Source organism: Salvelinus fontinalis, chromosome 29 (genome assembly GCF_029448725.1).
Source record: "Salvelinus fontinalis isolate EN_2023a chromosome 29, ASM2944872v1, whole genome shotgun sequence".
Taxonomy (NCBI): Eukaryota; Metazoa; Chordata; class Actinopteri; order Salmoniformes; family Salmonidae; genus Salvelinus; species Salvelinus fontinalis.
Window position 1 is genome coordinate 4,796,758 of NC_074693.1, and position 12,742 is coordinate 4,809,499.

Here is a 12,742-nt window from a genome sequence, read left to right on the forward strand (position 1 = left end):
GTAGGATACGGTAGAGTTATACTACACAGCATATATATAGTAGGATACGGTACTACACAGCATATATATAGTAGGATACGGTAGAGTTATACTACACAGCATATATATAGTAGGATACGGTAGTTATACTACACAGCATATATATAGTAGGATACGGTACTACACAGCATATATATAGTAGGATACGGTACTACACAGCATATATATAGTAGGATACGGTAGAGTTATACTACACAGCATATATATAGTAGGATACGGTACTACACAGCATATATATAGTAGGATACGGTAGAGTTATACTACACAGCATATATATAGTAGGATACGGTAGAGTTATACTACACAGCATATATATAGTAGGATACGGTAGAGATATACTACACAGCATATATATAGTAGGATACGGTACTACACAGCATATATATAGTAGGATACGGTACTACACAGCATATATATAGTAGGATACGGTACTACACAGCATATATATAGTAGGATACGGTACTACACAGCATATATATAGTAGGATACGGTAGAGTTATACTACACAGCATATATATAGTAGGATACGGTAGAGTTATACTACACAGCATATATATAGTAGGATACGGTAGAGTTATACTACACAGCATATATATAGTAGGATACGGTAGAGTTATACTACACAGCATATATATAGTAGGATACGGTAGTTATACTACACAGCATATATATAGTAGGATACGGTAGAGTTATACTACACAGCATATATATAGTAGGATACGGTAGAGTTATACTACACAGCATATATATAGTAGGATACGGTACTACACAGCATATATATAGTAGGATACGGTACTACACAGCATATATATAGTAGGATACGGTACTACACAGCATATATATAGTAGGATACGGTAGAGTTATACTACACAGCATATATATAGTAGGATACGGTAGTTATACTACACAGCATATATATAGTAGGATACGGTACTACACAGCATATATATAGTAGGATACGGTAGAGTTATACTACACAGCATATATATAGTAGGATACGGTACTACACAGCATATATATAGTAGGATACGGTAGAGTTATACTACACAGCATATATATAGTAGGATACGGTAGAGTTATACTACACAGCATATATATAGTAGGATACGGTACTACACAGCATATATATAGTAGGATACGGTACTACACAGCATATATATAGTAGGATACGGTAGAGTTATACTACACAGCATATATATAGTAGGATACGGTACTACACAGCATATATATAGTAGGATACGGTAGAGTTATACTACACAGCATATATATAGTAGGATACGGTAGAGTTATACTACACAGCATATATATAGTAGGATACGGTACTACACAGCATATATATAGTAGGATACGGTAGAGTTATACTACACAGCATATATATAGTAGGATACGGTACTACACAGCATATATATAGTAGGATACGGTAGAGTTATACTACACAGCATATATATAGTAGGATACGGTAGAGATATACTACACAGCATATATATAGTAGGATACGGTACTACACAGCATATATATAGTAGGATACGGTAGAGTTATACTACACAGCATATATATAGTAGGATACGGTAGAGTTATACTACACAGCATATATATAGTAGGATACGGTAGAGTTATACTACACAGCATATATATAGTAGGATACGGTAGAGTTATACTACACAGCATATATATAGTAGGATACGGTAGAGTTATACTACACAGCATATATATAGTAGGATACGGTAGAGTTATACTACACAGCATATATATAGTAGGATACGGTAGAGTTATACTACACAGCATATATATAGTAGGATACGGTAGAGTTATACTACACAGCATATATATAGTAGGATACGGTACTACACAGCATATATATAGTAGGATACGGTAGAGTTATACTACACAGCATATATATAGTAGGATACGGTACTACACAGCATATATATAGTAGGATACGGTAGAGTTATACTACACAGCATATATATAGTAGGATACGGTACTACACAGCATATATATAGTAGGATACGGTACTACACAGCATATATATAGTAGGATACGGTAGTTATACTACACAGCATATATATAGTAGGATACGGTACTACACAGCATATATATAGTAGGATACGGTAGAGATATACTACACAGCATATATAGAGTAGGATACGGTACTACACAGCATATATATAGTAGGATACGGTAGAGTTATACTACACAGCATATATATAGTAGGATACGGTAGAGTTATACTACACAGCATATATATAGTAGGATACGGTAGAGTTATACTACACAGCATATATATAGTAGGATACAGTAGAGTTATACTACACAGCATATATATAGTAGGATACGGTAGAGTTATACTACACAGCATATATATAGTAGGATACGGTAGAGTTATACTACACAGCATATATATAGTAGGATACGGTAGAGTTATACTACACAGCATATATATAGTAGGATACGGTAGAGATATACTACACAGCATATATAGAGTAGGATACGGTACTACACAGCATATATATAGTAGGATACGGTAGAGTTATACTACACAGCATATATATAGTAGGATACGGTAGAGTTATACTACACAGCATATATATAGTAGGATACGGTAGAGATATACTACACAGCATATATATAGTAGGATACGGTAGAGTTATACTACACAGCATATATATAGTAGGATACGGTACTACACAGCATATATATAGTAGGATACGGTAGAGATATACTACACAGCATATATATAGTAGGATACGGTAGAGTTATACTACACAGCATATATATAGTAGGATACGGTAGAGTTATACTACACAGCATATATATAGTAGGATACGGTAGAGATATACTACACAGCATATATATAGTAGGATACAGTAGAGTTATACTACACAGCATATATATAGTAGGATACGGTAGAGTTATACTACACAGCATATATATAGTAGGATACGGTAGAGTTATACTACACAGCATATATATAGTAGGATACGGTAGAGTTATACTACACAGCATATATATAGTAGGATACGGTAGAGTTATACTACACAGCATATATATAGTAGGATACGGTACTACACAGCATATATATAGTAGGATACGGTACTACACAGCATATATATAGTAGGATACGGTACTACACAGCATATATATAGTAGGATACGGTAGAGATATACTACACAGCATATATATAGTAGGATACGGTACTACACAGCATATATATAGTAGGATACGGTAGAGTTATACTACACAGCATATATATAGTAGGATACGGTACTACACAGCATATATATAGTAGGATACGGTAGAGTTATACTACACAGCATATATATAGTAGGATACGGTAGAGTTATACTACACAGCATATATATAGTAGGATACGGTACTACACAGCATATATATAGTAGGATACGGTACTACACAGCATATATATAGTAGGATACGGTAGAGTTATACTACACAGCATATATATAGTAGGATACGGTACTACACAGCATATATATAGTAGGATATGGTAGAGTTATACTACACAGCATATATATAGCAGGATACGGTAGAGTTATACTACACAGCATATATATAGTAGGATACGGTAGAGTTATACTACACAGCATATATATAGTAGGATACGGTAGAGTTATACTACACAGCATATATATAGTAGGATACGGTAGAGTTATACTACACAGCATATATATAGTAGGATACGGTAGAGTTATACTACACAGCATATATATAGTAGGATACGGTACTACACAGCATATATATAGTAGGATACGGTAGAGTTATACTACACAGCATATATATAGTAGGATACGGTACTACACAGCATATATATAGTAGGATACGGTAGAGTTATACTACACAGCATATATATAGTAGGATACGGTACTACACAGCATATATATAGTAGGATACGGTAGTTATACTACACAGCATATATATAGTAGGATACGGTACTACACAGCATATATATAGTAGGATACGGTAGAGTTATACTACACAGCATATATATAGTAGGATACGGTACTACACAGCATATATATAGTAGGATACGGTAGAGTTATACTACACAGCATATATATAGTAGGATACGGTACTACACAGCATATATATAGTAGGATACGGTAGAGTTATACTACACAGCATATATATAGTAGGATACGGTACTACACAGCATATATATAGTAGGATACGGTACTACACAGCATATATATAGTAGGATACGGTAGAGTTATACTACACAGCATATATATAGTAGGATACGGTAGAGTTATACTACACAGCATATATATAGTAGGATACGGTAGAGTTATACTACACAGCATATATATAGTAGGATACGGTACTACACAGCATATATATAGTAGGATACGGTAGAGTTATACTACACAGCATATATATAGTAGGATACGGTAGAGTTATACTACACAGCATATATATAGTAGGATACGGTAGAGTTATACTACACAGCATATATATAGTAGGATACGGTAGAGTTATACTACACAGCATATATATAGTAGGATACGGTAGATTATACTACACAGCATATATATAGTAGGATACGGTACTACACAGCATATATATAGTAGGATACGGTAGAGTTATACTACACAGCATATATATAGTAGGATACGGTGTACTACACAGCATATATATAGTAGGATACGGTAGAGTTATACTACACAGCATATATATAGTAGGATACGGTAGAGTTATACTACACAGCATATATATAGTAGGATACGGTACTACACAGCATATATATAGTAGGATACGGTAGAGTTATACTACACAGCATATATATAGTAGGATACGGTAGAGTTATACTACACAGCATATATATAGTAGGATACGGTACTACACAGCATATATATAGTAGGATACGGTAGAGTTATACTACACAGCATATATATAGTAGGATACGGTAGAGTTATACTACACAGCATATATATAGTAGGATACGGTAGAGTTATACTACACAGCATATATATAGTAGGATACGGTAGAGTTATACTACACAGCATATATATAGTAGGATACGGTAGAGTTATACTACACAGCATATATATAGTAGGATACGGTAGAGTTATACTACACAGCATATATATAGTAGGATACGGTACTACACAGCATATATATAGTAGGATACGGTACTACACAGCATATATATAGTAGGATACGGTACTACACAGCATATATATAGTAGGATACGGTAGAGTATACTACACAGCATATATATAGTAGGATACGGTACTACACAGCATATATATAGTAGGATACGGTAGAGTTATACTACACAGCATATATATAGTAGGATACGGTACTACACAGCATATATATAGTAGGATACGGTAGAGTTATACTACACAGCATATATATAGTAGGATACGGTAGAGTTATACTACACAGCATATATATAGTAGGATACGGTAGAGTTATACTACACAGCATATATATAGTAGGATACGGTAGTTATACTACACAGCATATATATAGTAGGATACGGTAGAGTTATACTACACAGCATATATATAGTAGGATACGGTAGAGTTATACTACACAGCATATATATAGTAGGATACGGTACTACACAGCATATATATAGTAGGATACGGTAGAGTTATACTACACAGCATATATATAGTAGGATACGGTACTACACAGCATATATATAGTAGGATACGGTAGAGTTATACTACACAGCATATATATAGTAGGATACGGTAGAGTTATACTACACAGCATATATATAGTAGGATACGGTAGAGTTATACTACACAGCATATATATAGTAGGATACGGTAGAGTATACTACACAGCATATATATAGTAGGATACGGTAGAGTTATACTACACAGCATATATATAGTAGGATACGGTACTACACAGCATATATATAGTAGGATACGGTAGAGTTATACTACACAGCATATATATAGTAGGATACGGTACTACACAGCATATATATAGTAGGATACGGTAGAGTTATACTACACAGCATATATATAGTAGGATACGGTAGAGTTATACTACACAGCATATATATAGTAGGATACGGTAGAGTTATACTACACAGCATATATATAGTAGGATACGGTAGAGTTATACTACACAGCATATATATAGTAGGATACGGTACTACACAGCATATATATAGTAGGATACGGTAGAGTTATACTACACAGCATATATATAGTAGGATACGGTAGAGTTATACTACACAGCATATATATAGTAGGATACGGTAGAGTTATACTACACAGCATATATATAGTAGGATACGGTAGAGTTATACTACACAGCATATATATAGTAGGATACGGTAGAGTTATACTACACAGCATATATATAGTAGGATACGGTAGAGTTATACTACACAGCATATATATAGTAGGATACGGTACTACACAGCATATATATAGTAGGATACGGTAGAGTTATACTACACAGCATATATATAGTAGGATACGGTAGAACTACACAGCATATATATAGTAGGATACGGTACTACACAGCATATATATAGTAGGATACGGTAGAGTTATACTACACAGCATATATATAGTAGGATACGGTAGAGTTATACTACACAGCATATATATAGTAGGATACGGTAGAGTTATACTACACAGCATATATATAGTAGGATACGGTAGAGTTATACTACACAGCATATATATAGTAGGATACGGTAGAGTTATACTACACAGCATATATATAGTAGGATACGGTAGAGTTATACTACACAGCATATATATAGTAGGATACGGAGTAACTACACAGCATATATATAGTAGGATACGGTACTACACAGCATATATATAGTAGGATACGGTAGAGTTATACTACACAGCATATATATAGTAGGATACGGTAGGTATACTACACAGCATATATATAGTAGGATACGGTAGAGTTATACTACACAGCATATATATAGTAGGATACGGTAGAGTTATACTACACAGCATATATATAGTAGGATACGGTAGAGTTATACTACACAGCATATATATAGTAGGATACGGTAGAGTTATACTACACAGCATATATATAGTAGGATACGGTAGAGTTATACTACACAGCATATATATAGTAGGATACGGTACTACACAGCATATATATAGTAGGATACGGTAGAGTTATACTACACAGCATATATATAGTAGGATACGGTAGAGTTATACTACACAGCATATATATAGTAGGATACGGTAGAGTTATACTACACAGCATATATATAGTAGGATACGGTAGAGTTATACTACACAGCATATATATAGTAGGATACGGTACTACACAGCATATATATAGTAGGATACGGTAGAGTTATACTACACAGCATATATATAGTAGGATACGGTAGAGTTATACTACACAGCATATATATAGTAGGATACGGTAGAGTTATACTACACAGCATATATATAGTAGGATACGGTACTACACAGCATATATATAGTAGGATACGGTAGAGTTATACTACACAGCATATATATAGTAGGATACGGTACTACACAGCATATATATAGTAGGATACGGTACTACACAGCATATATATAGTAGGATACGGTAGAGTTATACTACACAGCATATATATAGTAGGATACGGTACTACACAGCATATATATAGTAGGATACGGTAGAGTTATACTACACAGCATATATATAGTAGGATACGGTAGAGTTATACTACACAGCATATATATAGTAGGATACGGTAGAGTTATACTACACAGCATATATATAGTAGGATACGGTAGAGTTATACTACACAGCATATATATAGTAGGATACGGTAGAGTTATACTACACAGCATATATATAGTAGGATACGGTAGAGTTATACTACACAGCATATATATAGTAGGATACGGTAGAGTTATACTACACAGCATATATATAGTAGGATACGGTACTACACAGCATATATATAGTAGGATACGGTAGAGTTATACTACACAGCATATATATAGTAGGATACGGTAGAGTATACTACACAGCATATATATAGTAGGATACGGTAGAGTTATACTACACAGCATATATATAGTAGGATACGGTACTACACAGCATATATATAGTAGGATACGGTAGAGTTATACTACACAGCATATATATAGTAGGATACGGTAGAGTTATACTACACAGCATATATATAGTAGGATACGGTAGAGTTATACTACACAGCATATATATAGTAGGATACGGTACTACACAGCATATATATAGTAGGATACGGTACTACACAGCATATATATAGTAGGATACGGTAGAGTTATACTACACAGCATATATATAGTAGGATACGGTAGAGTTATACTACACAGCATATATATAGTAGGATACGGTAGAGTTATACTACACAGCATATATATAGTAGGATACGGTACTACACAGCATATATATAGTAGGATACGGTAGAGTTATACTACACAGCATATATATAGTAGGATACGGTAGAGTTATACTACACAGCATATATATAGTAGGATACGGTACTACACAGCATATATATAGTAGGATACGGTAGAGTTATACTACACAGCATATATATAGTAGGATACGGTAGAGTTATACTACACAGCATATATATAGTAGGATACGGTAGAGTTATACTACACAGCATATATATAGTAGGATACGGTAGAGTTATACTACACAGCATATATATAGTAGGATACGGTACTACACAGCATATATATAGTAGGATACGGTAGAGTTATACTACACAGCATATATATAGTAGGATACGGTAGAGTTATACTACACAGCATATATATAGTAGGATACGGTAGGTTATACTACACAGCATATATATAGTAGGATACGGTAGAGTTATACTACACAGCATATATATAGTAGGATACGGTAGAGTTATACTACACAGCATATATATAGTAGGATACGGTAGAGTTATACTACACAGCATATATATAGTAGGATACGGTACTACACAGCATATATATAGTAGGATACGGTAGAGTTATACTACACAGCATATATATAGTAGGATACGGTAGAGTTATACTACACAGCATATATATAGTAGGATACGGTAGAGTTATACTACACAGCATATATATAGTAGGATACGGTACTACACAGCATATATATAGTAGGATACGGTACTACACAGCATATATATAGTAGGATACGGTACTACACAGCATATATATAGTAGGATACGGTAGAGTTATACTACACAGCATATATATAGTAGGATACGGTAGAGTTATACTACACAGCATATATATAGTAGGATACGGTACTACACAGCATATATATAGTAGGATACGGTAGAGTTATACTACACAGCATATATATAGTAGGATACGGTACTACACAGCATATATATAGTAGGATACGGTAGAGTTATACTACACAGCATATATATAGTAGGATACGGTAGAGTTATACTACACAGCATATATATAGTAGGATACGGTACTACACAGCATATATATAGTAGGATACGGTACTACACAGCATATATATAGTAGGATACGGTAGAGTTATACTACACAGCATATATATAGTAGGATACGGTAGAGTTATACTACACAGCATATATATAGTAGGATACGGTAGAGTTATACTACACAGCATATATATAGTAGGATACGGTAGAGTTATACTACACAGCATATATATAGTAGGATACGGTAGAGTTATACTACACAGCATATATATAGTAGGATACGGTACTACACAGCATATATATAGTAGGATACGGTAGAGTTATACTACACAGCATATATATAGTAGGATACGGTAGAGTTATACTACACAGCATATATATAGTAGGATACGGTACTACACAGCATATATATAGTAGGATACGGTAGAGTTATACTACACAGCATATATATAGTAGGATACGGTAGAGATATACTACACAGCATATATATAGTAGGATACGGTACTACACAGCATATATATAGTAGGATACGGTACTACACAGCATATATATAGTAGGATACGGTAGTTATACTACACAGCATATATATAGTAGGATACGGTAGAGTTATACTACACAGCATATATATAGTAGGATACGGTAGAGTTATACTACACAGCATATATATAGTAGGATACGGTAGAGTTATACTACACAGCATATATATAGTAGGATACGGTAGAGTTATACTACACAGCATATATATAGTAGGATACGGTAGAGTTATACTACACAGCATATATATAGTAGGATACGGTAGAGTTATACTACACAGCATATATATAGTAGGATACGGTAGAGTTATACTACACAGCATATATATAGTAGGATACGGTAGAGATATACTACACAGCATATATATAGTAGGATACGGTACTACACAGCATATATATAGTAGGATACGGTAGAGTTATACTACACAGCATATATATAGTAGGATACGGTAGAGTTATACTACACAGCATATATATAGTAGGATACGGTAGAGTTATACTACACAGCATATATATAGTAGGATACGGTAGAGTTATACTACACAGCATATATATAGTAGGATACGGTAGAGTTATACTACACAGCATATATATAGTAGGATACGGTAGAGTTATACTACACAGCATATATATAGTAGGATACGGTAGAGTTATACTACACAGCATATATATAGTAGGATACGGTAGAGTTATACTACACAGCATATATATAGTAGGATACGGTAGAGTTATACTACACAGCATATATATAGTAGGATACGGTAGTTATACTACACAGCATATATATAGTAGGATACGGTACTACACAGCATATATATAGTAGGATACGGTAGAGTTATACTACACAGCATATATATAGTAGGATACGGTAGTTATACTACACAGCATATATATAGTAGGATACGGTACTACACAGCATATATATAGTAGGATACGGTAGAGTTATACTACACAGCATATATATAGTAGGATACGGTAGTTATACTACACAGCATATATATAGTAGGATACGGTAGAGTTATACTACACAGCATATATATAGTAGGATACGGTACTACACAGCATATATATAGTAGGATACGGTACTACACAGCATATATATAGTAGGATACGGTAGTTATACTACACAGCATATATATAGTAGGATACGGTAGAGTTATACTACACAGCATATATATAGTAGGATACGGTAGAGTTATACTACACAGCATATATATAGTAGGATACGGTAGAGATATACTACACAGCATATATATAGTAGGATACGGTAGTTATACTACACAGTATATATATAGTAGGATACAGTAGAGTTATACTACACAGCATATATATAGTAGGATACGGTAGAGTTATACTACACAGCATATATATAGTAGGATACGGTAGTTATACTACACAGCATATATATAGTAGGATACGGTAGAGTTATACTACACAGCATATATATAGTAGGATACGGTACTACACAGCATATATATAGTAGGATACGGTAGAGTTATACTACACAGCATATATATAGTAGGATACGGTAGAGTTATACTACACAGCATATATATAGTAGGATACGGTAGAGTTATACTACACAGCATATATATAGTAGGATACGGTAGAGATATACTACACAGCATATATATAGTAGGATACGGTACTACACAGCATATATATAGTAGGATACGGTAGAGTTATACTACACAGCATATATATAGTAGGATACGAGTTATACTACACAGCATATATATAGTAGGATACGGTAGAGTTATACTACACAGCATATATATAGTAGGATACGGTACTACACAGCATATATATAGTAGGATACGGTACTACACAGCATATATATAGTAGGATACGGTAGAGTTATACTACACAGCATATATATAGTAGGATACGGTAGAGTTATACTACACAGCATATATATAGTAGGATACGGTACTACACAGCATATATATAGTAGGATACGGTAGAGTTATACTACACAGCATATATATAGTAGGATACGGTAGAGTTATACTACACAGCATATATATAGTAGGATACGGTACTACACAGCATATATATAGTAGGATACGGTACTACACAGCATATATATAGTAGGATACGGTAGAGTTATACTACACAGCATATATATAGTAGGATACGGTACTACACAGCATATATATAGTAGGATACGGTAGAGTTATACTACACAGCATATATATAGTAGGATACGGTAGAGTTATACTACACAGCATATATATAGTAGGATACGGTAGAGTTATACTACACAGCATATATATAGTAGGATACGGTACTACACAGCATATATATAGTAGGATACGGTAGAGTTATACTACACAGCATATATATAGTAGGATACGGTAGAGTTATACTACACAGCATATATATAGTAGGATACGGTACTACACAGCATATATATAGTAGGATACGGTAGAGTTATACTACACAGCATATATATAGTAGGATACGGTACTACACAGCATATATATAGTAGGATACGGAGTTACTACACAGCATATATATAGTAGGATACGGTAGAGTTATACTACACAGCATATATATAGTAGGATACGGTACTACACAGCATATATATAGTAGGATACGGTAGAGTTATACTACACAGCATATATATAGTAGGATACGGTAGAGTTATACTACACAGCATATATATAGTAGGATACGGTACTACACAGCATATATATAGTAGGATACGGTAGAGTTATACTACACAGCATATATATAGTAGGATACGGTA

The 12,742-nt window shown here is 33.9% G+C and overlaps 1 protein-coding gene across 1 annotated transcript in view; it reads right to left on the bottom strand.

Annotated features, from left to right (window-relative positions):
* LOC129827340 (neurite extension and migration factor-like) overlaps positions 1-12,742 on the bottom strand; it is a 190,874-nt gene that overhangs the window by 143,927 nt on the left and 34,205 nt on the right. The window lies entirely within an intron of this gene.